The 13,713-nt window shown below is 44.7% G+C and overlaps 1 protein-coding gene across 1 annotated transcript in view; it reads right to left on the bottom strand.

Annotated features, from left to right (window-relative positions):
* Positions 1-372: 372 nt before the first annotated feature.
* The window catches only part of LOC137427111 (E3 ubiquitin-protein ligase znrf2), a 298,968-nt gene continuing 285,627 nt past the window's right edge, over positions 373-13,713 (bottom strand). Inside the window, exon 5 of the mRNA XM_068116295.2 lies at positions 373-2,833. The gene's annotated coding sequence lies outside the window, so the exon portion shown is untranslated. The remainder of the gene's footprint in view (positions 2,834-13,713) is intronic.

Genomic DNA, 13,713 nt, shown 5'->3' on the forward strand with positions numbered 1-13,713 from the left:
GTGGAGGTATGCGCTCAACCAAGTGCTGTCTAGTATCATGACTTGCTTGGAATACCGGGTCCCACCACTGCTGGGAATACAAATAAATTGTTTTTTTGGGCAAGTCGATCTTCATGATGTTCATCACGGTCAGCATCTCTGCTTTGTGCTCTTCTCTTATAATTGCTAATCATGTTTGCCATGTAGGAGCACAAAATTATTTTCACCGAACTTTAGCCGAAAAGCTTCCGCTGCACACCCCGAGAGCAACAAGCAATCTTCAACTCATTTAACGTTAACTCCAACGGTTCAGGAGCACATAGAAGACAAACAGACACGTCCCAAGTTATATAGAGTACAATTAAAAACCCAAAATGACAATTATAAACGATATTTCATTTTTCTTTCTTTTTTTTTGTACACATTTAATTCTGCCATCAGAGATTACGAGGCTCAGATTCAAAAACAATTTGACATCACTTACGATCACACCATTGGCAATACGACGATTGAACAGTGGATTGTAAAACACTTTGAACTCACAACAGAGCGTGACTCTTCTGCATGGCCAAGACAGTGCGTGAAAGGGGGGTGTGGGTGGCGTGGTGGGTAAGGGGTGGGTGGGTAAGGGGTGGATAGCATCGCGTTACGACGCTGAATCCATATTAATCAGGAAGGTTACAGGAGGAAAACTTATAACAAACCAACATACTGACCATTCTTATACAGCAAGAAAACTGCATCTGATACAAGACAAAAGAAATACAAACCATCTTTTGTTTTTGTGGAAATTGAAAAGGAGGGGGGATAGGGGAGGGTTGGGGAGATCAACAGAGAACATGCCCCAGAGATCAATTTCAAAACTAAAGGCTCAATAATTTGGTACCAAGCAAACACATTTCTTCTTCTCAACATACAACATTCCACCGTTTTACAACTACATTTGCCACCCGTGTGCGGGATTCGCCACAGAGGAAAATAATAATAATAATAATAAAACCCGCACGTACGGAATACATCAGGAAAATGGCTCTGATCCCAAGCCCAAACGTTCGGAGAAGCAGCACAACAACCCAATTTGAAGTTGCAAGAGTGCAGCGGTCAATATTCTGCAGGCCCGACTTTGCCGAAGAGGAACCCAGGTTTACATCTCAAAAACCCACAAAGTGTCTATTCGCAACTAGCACCATGGATGAGATGATCCATCCACATCTGGAGATCCCAGCACAACCAAACTAATCATCGAAACGCAAATAAAAAATGTGACCCACCTTCCGTGTGACACCAGATGAAAATTGTAAAGTTTACATTCAAATAAAACATAAAAACAAGATTCTCCCCCTTCCTCATCCCTTCGCATATTGTCATGTCTGTACAAGAATAAAGTGACATCTCGAAAACCAAATATACAACAATCTATACAAAAAAAAAAAATATTTACCTGCACAACTGAAGCATGTGCATGTCTGCAAACAAAGGTGTGAAGGATTAACCTGAAAAATTGGTGATCAAAGCAGGAGTCAGCTGTTCCTGCAGCTACCCTCGGAATAAGATTCAAAACACGACCAGTGAGGTCATATGAATGAAAGCCAGCAGAAGAATGCGGCCACCACGACCACCACCACCACCACAAAAAAGAACAAGCTGAAAGTTTTGGTCTGAGTCGATGTGACTACGCAGCAGTACGTGCCAGGGAGGGAGTAGAAACAACCAAAGGATTCGATACGGACACCTCTTTAAAGTACAAATCGCAATGCGAAGAAGCAACTCATGGAACCCCAGGAAATGCTCGGCAAATGCTGGCCTTCTGCGGGCGACGAGTCGTTCTGGCTACTGCGTCGTGAAGCCACATAGGCAACGCCGGATTGGGGAGGAAAAAATAATCATTCCCACATGGAATATAAAATACATAATATCCAGTGTTTGTTCGTTTTTTTATTTGTTTGTTTGTTCATTTATTTATTTTTGCACGCTTACCCAACCCAGGGAAAGATGGTTCACTCCACAGAAAACAATGAAAAAGGTTCAAAGTGCAGCTCAAAACTCTCAAACGCAGTAAAACCTGCCGAAGACTCATAACCGAGGCTATATTACAAAAATCAATCGGTGCGATGGATTATTCGGGCCCCGTAAAAGGCGAGGACCGCATCGATACTGGTTTTAGCATCCCTGCGAGATTACCTGATTGACCAGTACATTTCCAGGTGTAGAACTGAGATGCGTTTGGAGGAGAAAAATCACAGGTTCTTTCCATTCGAAGCCAGGATCTGGTTTTCAGGAATAAACCGAGCTATGAGCTTGTAGGACTCGTATTTCCCGGTTTGCACTCTCCGCCCCCGCCCCCCCACCCACCCCCCACTCCCTCCCCCTGCCAGTTTGAAAACACACTACACTCTTCCCAGTTCACAAGAGGCATGGGGGGGAGAGAGGTGTTTGCTTTATGGCAAGTGTGCCCTCTTTTAGGTATACCACAATACACCACGACAGACGTTCCATTGACACTAATGGACGCCAAACTCAACATATGCTCCCCTCAACTGTTCATTATATTCAACAAACTTGTGTCAATAATAAAATAATCGGAATAACCCTGTATTATCAACCTGCTCAGTTAAGCATCCTCAAAGTAAAAGAGTGCAATGGGGAAGAGAATGTTGAGCGACAACTGTAGAACTGCCACCACATAATGGTCCTTGAATTCAAGATAAGCCATGCAGGCCACACCTTCCAGTATCTGGACATCTCATCAAGTTGGAGAAACAGCCCAGAAATACCAACCACCGCTCCATGCCTTTAATTCAAGAAGTCCCGACACCTTCATGTTCGCTCATCCATTTTGGAAAGGCTGCTGGTGCTGGGCAAAGAAAAGTAAGTAGGATTAACAAGAAGGCTATCTTTTTTCCCTCGCATTTCTAATCTTTAGGAATAACATCATCATCAATAACGTCATGACTTCACAGAAAATCTACTATAAACGGACGAGTTGCGCTTGATTGTTATCTCCATATGAGGAGCCTGGTGTTGGCTTAGTGGTTAGGGTGCAGGCTTGGGATCCCGAGTTTGAATCCCGGTCGATCGCTGAATTAACGCCAGGGGGGTTGACTCAGCCTGTCATCCTTCCGAGGTTGGCAGATTGAGTACCAGCTTGCTGGGATGAATGTGCCAGTGTGCACCCCGATTTAGAATCGGTACACCGTATCCCTGCGCATCGTAAGAGGAGACTAAGGGTTGGCGTCAGGAAGGGCATCTGGCCATAAAAACATTGCCTCAAACAGGGAACCATGATTGTCATGGGGCCCACAAGGCTAACCCCCACTCTAGCAGGGAACAATGGCCTTAAAACGATCATTCATTCATTCATTCATTCATATGAGGGTTTCAGAAGGTGTAATTGAGCCCTCCCAGGTCTCAAAGTGTCCACCTTTGTGTGTGTGTGTGTGTGTGTGTGTGTGAGGCATATTTGTTTGAAGAGTACTACTGGAGCTTTCTGATGTGGAATGTGATACACCGAAATGATCTCATGAGTCGATTTGGCGAATTAACTAAAAATAATCCGGAAGAATTCCCAGGTTTTAAACGCACGTCAGGTCAAGGTGTACAGAGCAGTCTAACATGTCTTTCCACAGCATTGCATTCTATTTACAAGCTACAAAGCATCTGAAAATTCAAAGCCTGTACGCATGCATTTTGTATTCAGACTTTTTCTTTTTCCGTATGCCAAACATGACGAAAACAGGCAAAAAAAAAAAAAAACTAGTACACCACTCTTTGGCCGATAAGCCTCCACATTATTACATCATTATACATACTTGTACCAAGTTTGATTTAAATCCATTCAGGTGTTCTCAAGTATCACATTTTTACCTGACATGACCTTTGACCTTTGATGCTGAAATCGAATCAGTTCATCTTTACATCATTCATTATATATTTACATCATTATGCATACATGTACCAAGTTTGACTGAGATCCCTTCAGCCGTTCTAAAGTAAAAAACCTATTACAGACTTTGACCCTTGACCTCTTGACCACAAAATCAAATCAATTCATCTTGCAGTCATAATACATACTTGTATCAACTTTGGTCAGAATCCCATCACTGGTTCACAAGTTATCGCGGCAACAGGATTTCCACCGAACCTGACCTTTGACTTCGTGACCCCAAAATCTAATCAGTTCATCTTTACCTCATTATATATACTTCTACCAAGTTTGCCTTAGATCCCTTCAGCCGTTCTCAAGTTATGGCGGAAATGAAAACCTATCACGGACGGACGGACAACCCAAAAACATAATGCCTGCGCTGACTAAAAAATACAAAAAATTGACGATTTTATGCGACCTTGACCTTTTGACAAAATTATTAATTTGTTTTCTCCATATTCTCAAAATAAAACGTTTGATGACAAAAAAGCTCAAATGGTATAAAAAGTGTCCGTCCGTCCATTCATCAATGATCTCTCCGACTCTCTTGAAAATCCTCTCTATCTCTTTGCTGATGACTCTACTCTCTGTCGCTCCATTCCTCATCACTCAGATCGGCAGTCTGCAGCCTCCTCACTCTCTGCAGACCGGGACAAAATCACAGACTGGGCAAACAAGTGGAACATGTCTTTCAATCCTGACAAATCTCACACTCTTACGATGTCTCTCCGAAAAGACCGACTGGACAACCCTCCCATCCACTTTTAGTCCAAGCCATTTAGCATTTGACGGGGAAAAAACTGCAACACTACCGATCTCATTAGTATTGATTACCCTCAAGGTACCTTTATAACATACTAAAAGTATAAAGGTCTAAAAATATGGGGTGACTCTCAAATAATGCAATCAAGTTTTCTCCATTTAGCCCCATGTTAAAAGACGTACATATGCCGCATGCTATGATTATTGTCGCTCTCTGAACTTCTATTGCTTATTTTATACACTGGACCTAATCACTAGCACGATATAATAAATAAAGGATATCATACTGTACAATATTGTATATATAAGTGAAGTTTTTACTGTTTTAGTGTCTTATTTAACCACACCCCGTTTTACAAAGACTGCTCACTCCACAGCAAGCGACGGTACATCATTATTTGTTTGTGAACCATATATATCTTAGTTTTTAATCCCATCAATGACATGTATTTAGTATGTTTAGGTCTATTGGCAATAACATACAGTAATAGTATATTCAACTTTTCTATATTTGCAGGTAATCCAACCCTGAAGAATGGCGGCCAATTCGTGTGTGTTCTGCAATGAATCCACCAACAACGATAATCCAGCTATGACACTTCGTGAAAAGGGAAGTCGGACTATTAATGTTGTTAGTGACCAGCGCAGTGACCCAATACAGACTGTTCCAGGTCAAGTTGTTCATCAAGAATGCCGACGTGTATACTGCAATCCAATAAAGGTAGCACAGAGTATCAGAGATACACACAGACCAGGCCCAAGTGTATCGCTCCGATCAGCAGAGGAAGCCTTCAACTTCAAAGCAGATTGCCTCTTCTGTGGTACAAAGGTGAACTTTGATAACAGGAAACAACAAGGAGATGTCCACTCTATCACATTTACAGAATGTAAAGATAGTCTTCTGCAAAAGTGCTCAACAAGGAACGATGCATGGGCCGATACTGTTCGGGCTCGACTGCTCATTGTGTGTGACCTTCCAGCGGCAGATGCCGTGTATCACCAGGTATGCAGTTCAAATTTCCGGACAGGGAAACTGATCCCTCTGAATTTTGTACATAATGAAACAGTACAGAAGAAACAGAAATTGGGTAGACGATACAAATCACCACACGAAGGCGGTCGTCCTGCTCTGGATGACAGATGTCAGGCATTTATAAAGGTGACTGAATTCCTTGAGGAAAATGACGACGAACAAAACACAATCTCTGATCTGGTGGACAAAATGGCCGAGTATCTTGCTGACTCAAATGCCGAGTCCTATTCTCAAAGATATATGAAAGACAGACTGATTGAACACTTTGGCGACAGAGTCATTGTCACAACAGTTAATGGCAAATCGAATGTTGCAACGATGAGGCAAACAGCTGACAGTGTACTTTTGGAGTTTCATGCAAACCAGTCTAAGGATCCTATGATTCAGAAGAAAATAATCCTGGAAGCTGCCGCTAAATTCATACTGGATGACATAAAGCAAGTGGAAACAGGGAATGAAACATACCCAACATCGGAAGACTTTGAGTTCAAAGACGCCAGCCTCAACTTTCTTCCTGATACTCTGAAGATTTTTCTTGGAAAGATCTTGAAGGCAAAAGATGTAGAGCTGAAGATAGCTTCAATTGGTCAGGCTATAATGCAAGCTGCACGACCACGTGTCCTGATTGCTCCACTGCAAATTGCACTAGGGGTGCAGCTGCAGCACCATTTCGCCTCTCGTTTCCTTATTGATTCACTGCATGCACATGGGTACTGCAGCTCATACAAGGAAGTCACACGTTTCAACCAAAATGCAGCTGTATACCAGGCTACGGACATACCCAACCACAAGGGAGAATTTGTTCAATATGCAGCTGACAACGTCGACCACAACATTAGAACCTTAGACGGACACAACACCTTCCATGGCATGGGGATAATAGCCATGATTACCCCTGGAACAACACAAGGACATCCGATTCCTAGAGCTCAGGTCACTGCCAGCAACATAGAAACAACTGGAAGAATCCAGATACAGTACCATAGAGCTGACGACCAGGCACTTGCAACCTTGACTTATGGGAGCGTGCCTATCATGAGAGCCCATGATCCCACAGCCAACCTTGATGTACTGTGGAAGATGTCACTGCTGTTCAAGATACCAAGACCTGCATGGTCCGGGATGATGCAACTCTTACATCGTGGTGTCCAGCATTCAAAATCGTCTGTCCTGTTTCTCCCAATGATTGATTTGAGCTCGAGCGACACTACATGCATCTACTCCACTCTCAACTACATTGCGCAACATGCTAAACAACATGATGTACCTACCATCATCACCTTTGATCAGCCACTATGGTGGAAGGCATTGTCGATCATTCTCTCGGAGCCAGATGGAAGCCCCATGCGACGTATTGTGGTAAGGCTAGGTGCCTTTCATATGGAAATGAGCTTCCTTGGCAGCATAGGGCACCTCATGGGTGGTTCTGGGTTGAAGGAGCTGCTAGAACTCATATACGCACCAAATGCAGTGGATCACATCCTAACAGGAAAAGCAATTTCCAGGGCTGTACGGGCACACATCCTCCTGGATGCTGTCCTGAATGCACTCCTCCTGTCTGATCCTCTTGGAGGAACACAATACAGAACTGCAGACAGTATTTTATGAGTCAGTATTATTAGTTTCTCTATATGTGATTTTATTATGAGTTTGTGATTTTAATCAACAAAATGTGCCATAATTCTGAAACAGTCATGACAAGTGATTCATGTATTTGCATATCAGTGATCAGTATTTAGCTATTGGGAATTTTGTTTACGTGCTTATTTTTTTGTTCCGTACGGGCCGTACTGGGGCTGTAACATGCTGTAATTCCTGATATTAAAAGTATAATTATATACCATGTGCTCGGAATGTATCGCAAAATGTGAACAAATCGTACCGCAAAAGGATGAAAAGGGGGGTCCATGTACCAGTGATTTTGACAGACACCCCATATTTTTAGAGCTTTAGACTTTTGATATGTTATCTGGTATATATTACTGCATACAATTTCGCACTGATATGTAGTGTTGCAGTTTTTTCCTATCTGGCCCCATATTTGGGCTAAATGGCTTGGACTACTATAGGTGATGTGGGTTTTGATTTATTTTTGCATTTTTGCAGGGTATCACAAAATAGTTGTATTACATCTTCAATGTCGTGCTCATTTAGTTTGTGTTAAAGCTCAAATAACCTGATTATATCTTATTTTTGAAGACCGGCATTAAAACCTTGTGATTGTAGTTGATACTCTGGCTGGAAAACTTGATTTTGTGAAAATTATTAAATTTTCATAACCTAAAAAATCTGGAGTAAGGAGTATCTTTAATAGCAAACAGGTTTTCCCACATCCACTTGAACCAACTATTAGGCACCTTAATGAATTTGGGAGATTCTTATGATTATTAAATTTTATCTTACTCTCCAAAATGGGTAAAAAATCATGCATTTTATATATGTTTTACAATATATAGCGTTTAATCATCCAGTCTGTGTGTTATACCCATTTCCATTGTGTATACATATTAGAATTTTCTCAACCAAATATTTAACTGCGTTAAATATAAATGGAAATACTCTGTCTTGTTCATCCATTTTATGGACTCCAACAACAAAAAATAGTTTTCAATTTTTTTTACTTAAAGTAATAGTTTGTAATATGTAAGGGGTGGGACTGATTGCATTGCCCATGGCGCATGTGACGGCACCGAAATTGTGACGGTGTCACCCGAATTCGGTTTTTCGGGTGACACCGTCACAATTTCGGTCTTCGAGGCCGGCCGATAGGCAAAGTGTGACCGGAAGGGACGAGGTTCTCCTGACCACGTGGCCCTTGACTTGGTTTGTCCGCACAATGTGGGCGCTTTCAGGATGAACTTTAGCCGGGGAGCGTTTGGGCGCCCCGGTCTGATACTGCCGCCCACGCGCAGAACAACTTGTGAGTGCACGTGGGTCCCGGCGGTCCCACTGGCCTAGCGCTACCATGTTTAGAGAGCGAACTCCGTCCCCGGGCACCACGTCTGACTCTCTTATTCAGGGAGCATGGCGACGTGGGCACGGTAGGACACCCGCGGAGCCCCGGCGGACCAGGGACGCGCGAGCCTATGCGTTAGCGTGCTACGGCGGAATCAACGGCTTTGGCCACGGCCGAGCCGATACTCGGCCCGGTCGCCCGGAAATGAACTGGTTCGACGCCCGCGCTAGAGAGGTCGCGGGCGACTGAGATGTATTAACAAATTAGTTAATTAATTTGAGACGTCCGATTTCTAGTGTTTGGAAATTTGGAAGAGCTTGACCCTAGCCTTTCCCTTGCGAGGGCAAGGAGGACCTTAACACTTGACACTTAAGCTTAGTTTGAAGTACACCCTGCCAGCGCTCCCGGTGGGACGGCAGGGCAACCAGAAGGGACGAGGTTCTCCTGACCACGTGGCCCTCGATCTGGGAAGCGAGAGGCGTTCCATTAGTGGACGCGCCCCTCACGCCCGACTTTTGGGCGGCCCCGGCAGGCCGTTTGTTTTGACGTTCCGTGACAGGCCCCGCACCCCCACCTCCGGGCCGACCGGGCGACCGGAATGAATCCCGGTGTCCCGATCCGAACCTTCAGAGCGGGCCGGCTGGGGAGTGCCAAGCACCCCGTACCTGCACTTTCCGTCCCTGCGGTCCCAAATACCGGAACCACCCGAATACCATTTTATTCGACAAAATGAGGTGCGGCCTACAGCCTTAGAAAACCAACCCTATATAAGTCAATACCTCCAACGACACAGGCGCGCATTCGTGCCGCGTGACGTGGTGACGTCATCGCGCTTTCACCTTAAAAGACTTATTTGATATAAGTTAATATCTTGATATAAGCCTTAGAAAACCAACCCTATAGAAGTCAAATGGTCCAATAAAGGATGATGGGAGGGTGATGGGAGGGTGATGGGAGGGTGATGGCAGGGTGATGGGAGGGTGATGGGAGGGTGATGGCAGGGTGATGGGGGAGGGTGATGGGGCAGGGTGATGGGGTAGGGTGATGGGAGGGTGATGGGAGAGGGTGATGGGGGAGGGTGATGGGGGAGGGTGATGGGGGAGGGTGATGGGAGGGTGATGGGAGGGTGCAATAATCCGGTGCAATAATCGAAAACCGATTCAAAATGGCCCCTCGCTACGATTTTCCACGATCACATTTTATTTTCACCACTTCAAATCGACCGAATTTCACCAAATAAGATACCACACTCGATGCACTGATGTCCTTTTTACGGCAAAAGTGAAAACAGATTTTAATTTGGAAATAAACGAAAGCGTGCACAATGGAACCATTCGTGCCGCGTGACGCGGTGACGTCATCGCGCTTTCACCTCAAAAGATTTATTTGATATAAGTTAATATTTTGAATAACTCGGTCAATACCAGTCCGAATTTCGCCAAATAAAGGTTCCCGTTATCCACAGATACACCTGTATCCTCCTAGAGGCGAAGTCAGGATGAATTTCGCAAAAAATAAAGTCCTTCGGCAACGAAAATTTAGCATGCGGTTTTCCTATGTAAATTTACCCTGAAGTAATTTTACCGAAAATCCTGGAAATTTCGCGGGGCCAGTTTCTGTCGAGTGTTAAGACGTACTAGCGACTGCGAAATCCGGAATCAGAATTAAAATCAGAGCCTCCGTTAGCTCTAAGGGCCCCCCAAAACAAATCGCATATATTCCTAATGAAAAAACTTCGAAGCTCCTAAATCCCGAATCTCAGACCATCCGATGTCAATCCATATATCCACACCTCGCTACGAACGTTATGCATCTAATGATAAGCATAAGAACCATGAAAAAATATTTTTAAACCACTTTATTGGACAAAATGAGGTGCGGCCTAGCATCTAGTCGAGACCAAGTCACCCAGGCCGACCACCCATTCCGACCCTAAATTCCTCATCGACGATAACTAAACAATATATTATATGACTCGCACCGTACATACCTCCTTCTAGATCTTGTTCTTGTCTTGATATACTCACTCAGACTCACCCTATCACGCCTGAGTCCTCTCAGCTCTTCCAAATGGCGTCCGCTCCGCCTCGTGTCCAGTCCAACTCCGAGCTCTTCTTCTTCGAAAGACCTTCGACACTCGTGGCGGGGGCATGATGACGTCACTGCGCTTCAGTCTTAGAAAACTAAGGGCGTGATGACGTCACTGCGCTTCAGTCTTAGAAAACTAATTTTTATATAAGTTAATATTTTCAATAACTCCTAGAGGCGAAGTCGGGATGAATTTCGTAATAAAAATAAAGTCCTTCGGCGACGGAAATTTAACCCGGCGTTTTCCTATGTAACTTTACCCTGAGGTAATTTTACCAAAAATCCCCGAAATTTCACGGGTCCAGCCCTATTGAGTGCCTGCGGCCACTCAAGTCCCCCCACAGAGTCGGGCTAGAGTCAAGCTCAAAAGGGTTTTCTTTCCCCACTGATTCCGCCAAGCCCGTTCCCTTGGCTGTGGGTTCGCTGGATAGTAGATAGGGACAGTGAGGATCTCGTTCATCCCTTCATGCGCGTCACTGTTTAGATGACGAAATGAATGAGTTCATTCATTTTCGCTGCATGATTTTTCGGGTGACACCGTCACAATTTCGGTCTTCGAGGCCGGCCGATAGGCACAGTGTGACCGGAAGGGATGAGGTTCTCCTGACCACGTGGCCCTTGACTTGGTTTGTCCGCACAATGTGGGCGCTTTCAGGATGAACTTTAGCCGGGGAGCGTTTGGGCGCCCCGGTCTGATACTGCCGCCCACGCGCAGAACAACTTGTGAGTGCACGTGGGTCCCGGCGGTCCCACTGGCCTCGCGCTACCATGTTTAGACAGCGAACTCCGTCCCCGGGCACCGGCACCTACTCCCGGAAGTTTGAGAGATCAGCAGTGCCGGGCACGGTAGGACACCCACGGAGCCCCGGCGGACCGGGGACGCGCGAGCCTACGCGTTAGCGTGCTACGGCGGAATCAACGGCTTCGGCCACGGCCGGGCCGATATTCGGCCCGGTCGCCCGGAAATTAACTGGTTCGACGCCCGCGCTAGAGAGGTCGCGGGCGACTGAGATGTATTAACAAATAATTAATTAATTTGAGACGTCCGATTTCTAGTGTTTGGAAATTTGGAAGAGCTTGACCATAGCCTTTCCCTTGCGAGGGCAAGGAGGAACTTAACACTTGACACTTAAGCTTAGTTTGAAGTACACCCTGCCAGCGCTCCCGGTGGGACGGCAGGGCAACCAGAAGGGACGAGGTTCTCCTGACCACGTGGCCCTCGATCTGGGAAGCGAGAGTACTAAAGCGAGAGGGAGGGTATATGCTGCCCTGTCTTCAAGCAACAATTGAAATTGGTTTTAAATACCGTGATACTGTTTAAAATACCTTTCATCAGTGTGGTATACTGCTTTATTCTACCAGGTTAGCACCCATGATTATTGCACCTATTTTTACGACGTGGTCAAGGCTCCTGGAAGAGCTATGACACAGAACGGATCAGGACACAACATAAGGGGAGGGAACAGCAGGAGAAAGGGGAAACACCAGCAGCAGGGTGGAGGGAGAAAATAGATGGAGATTGACAAACATGGAATGCAACTAACTTTGAGGACTTGGGGAGAATGCAAAGGGTGGACAATATGCATACAAAAGCAAAATTTTTAGGAGTGAGGGGGAGTTAACAGGTGTCGAAAAGATCATGATTTTGGATAGCGGATGACTTGAGATGGTGGTGAACAGCTATCTTGAAGACCTTGAGGGAAGAGTGAGATTGAAAAGAGTATGGAAGAAGGTTCCACAGGCGAGGAAAAAGAGGAATAAATGAGTGGAGGTGAGCAGTACTTCTAGATTTAGGCAGTTTCATTTAATGGAGTTTACTACTGAACCATGTGCGTCCTGCAGATAACTTAGCGGAACAAAGCACGGAGATGGCAGAAGGTGCAAGCCTTGACAAGGCACCAATAAGTTTTAGAGGAGTGAGACAAGTTTGAAAGTTAATTCTTGAGATTGGACAGATGTTGTTTTCTGGCTCTCCAGAGAGTAGGCACACTTGTTGTGGGATTTGTGGAATGATCTGAGGTTGTCTTCAATTGGATTTGCCTTTGAGGAGGGGAATGTAATTGTTTTAAAGAAACTGCCTCATCACAGGATCCAGAGTACCAAGAGCGGGAAGATGGGTAAGATAAATTGAAGAGATGGGATGAATCTGTGCATAAGAGAGAGCAGGTTTCTGTGGAAGAATTCCCAGGCTGAATCGACATCAGCGGTAGTGGATATAGGAAACCAGTCTGGATGTGTTAAAAAAACAAAACTTTTTTTAACCCTTTGAGTACGGGTGACGTCCAGTGCCGCAACCCACGAAAAAGTTTTGTGTACGGATGACGTTACTACACGTCATCGACTATACCTATAAATAGATCGTCAGTACGTGGTTGCATTCCCATACCAAAATGCCAAATGAATCCCGTACCGGGGTATTTTTTATCAAAAAAAAATCCCGTACTCAAAGGGTTAATCTGCAAAGACACGATTCGTGAATGTAGAAGCAGATCAAAAGTTGTGAACCTGAATCCGTGGGCTCTGCGAATGTTGGGACCACAAATGAACCGTGTAGGTCGATGTTTTAAAACGTTGAAAATGGATTCGGACTAAACTTTATGGACAGATTGGGTGTGTGCTGAGGGAGAAAAGATTAGATTTTGGTGAAGATCCGGATCTGGATCTGACATTTTTAACGTGATTCTTCACCATTGAAATATAGGGAATGAAAGCTATGTATATAACGATATCTCAAAAAGTTGTAGACGGATTCGGGCAAAACCTCGTGGACAGGTTGTGTGTGTAACATGGAGAAATCGATTGTATTTTGATGAAGATCCAAATCTGGATCCAGATTTTTACGTTTCCAAGTGATTCTTCAATATTGTGAGATGGGGGGGGGGGGGGGGGGCAAAACGATATGTAGCACGATATTTCAGAAATTTGTGGACGAGTTATGACAAAACTTGGTGGAAGAGTTGGTTAGGTGAC

This window comes from Myxine glutinosa, chromosome 5 (assembly GCF_964187855.1).
Source record: "Myxine glutinosa chromosome 5, kmMyxGlut1.1, whole genome shotgun sequence".
Lineage (NCBI taxonomy): Eukaryota > Metazoa > Chordata > Myxini > Myxiniformes > Myxinidae > Myxine > Myxine glutinosa.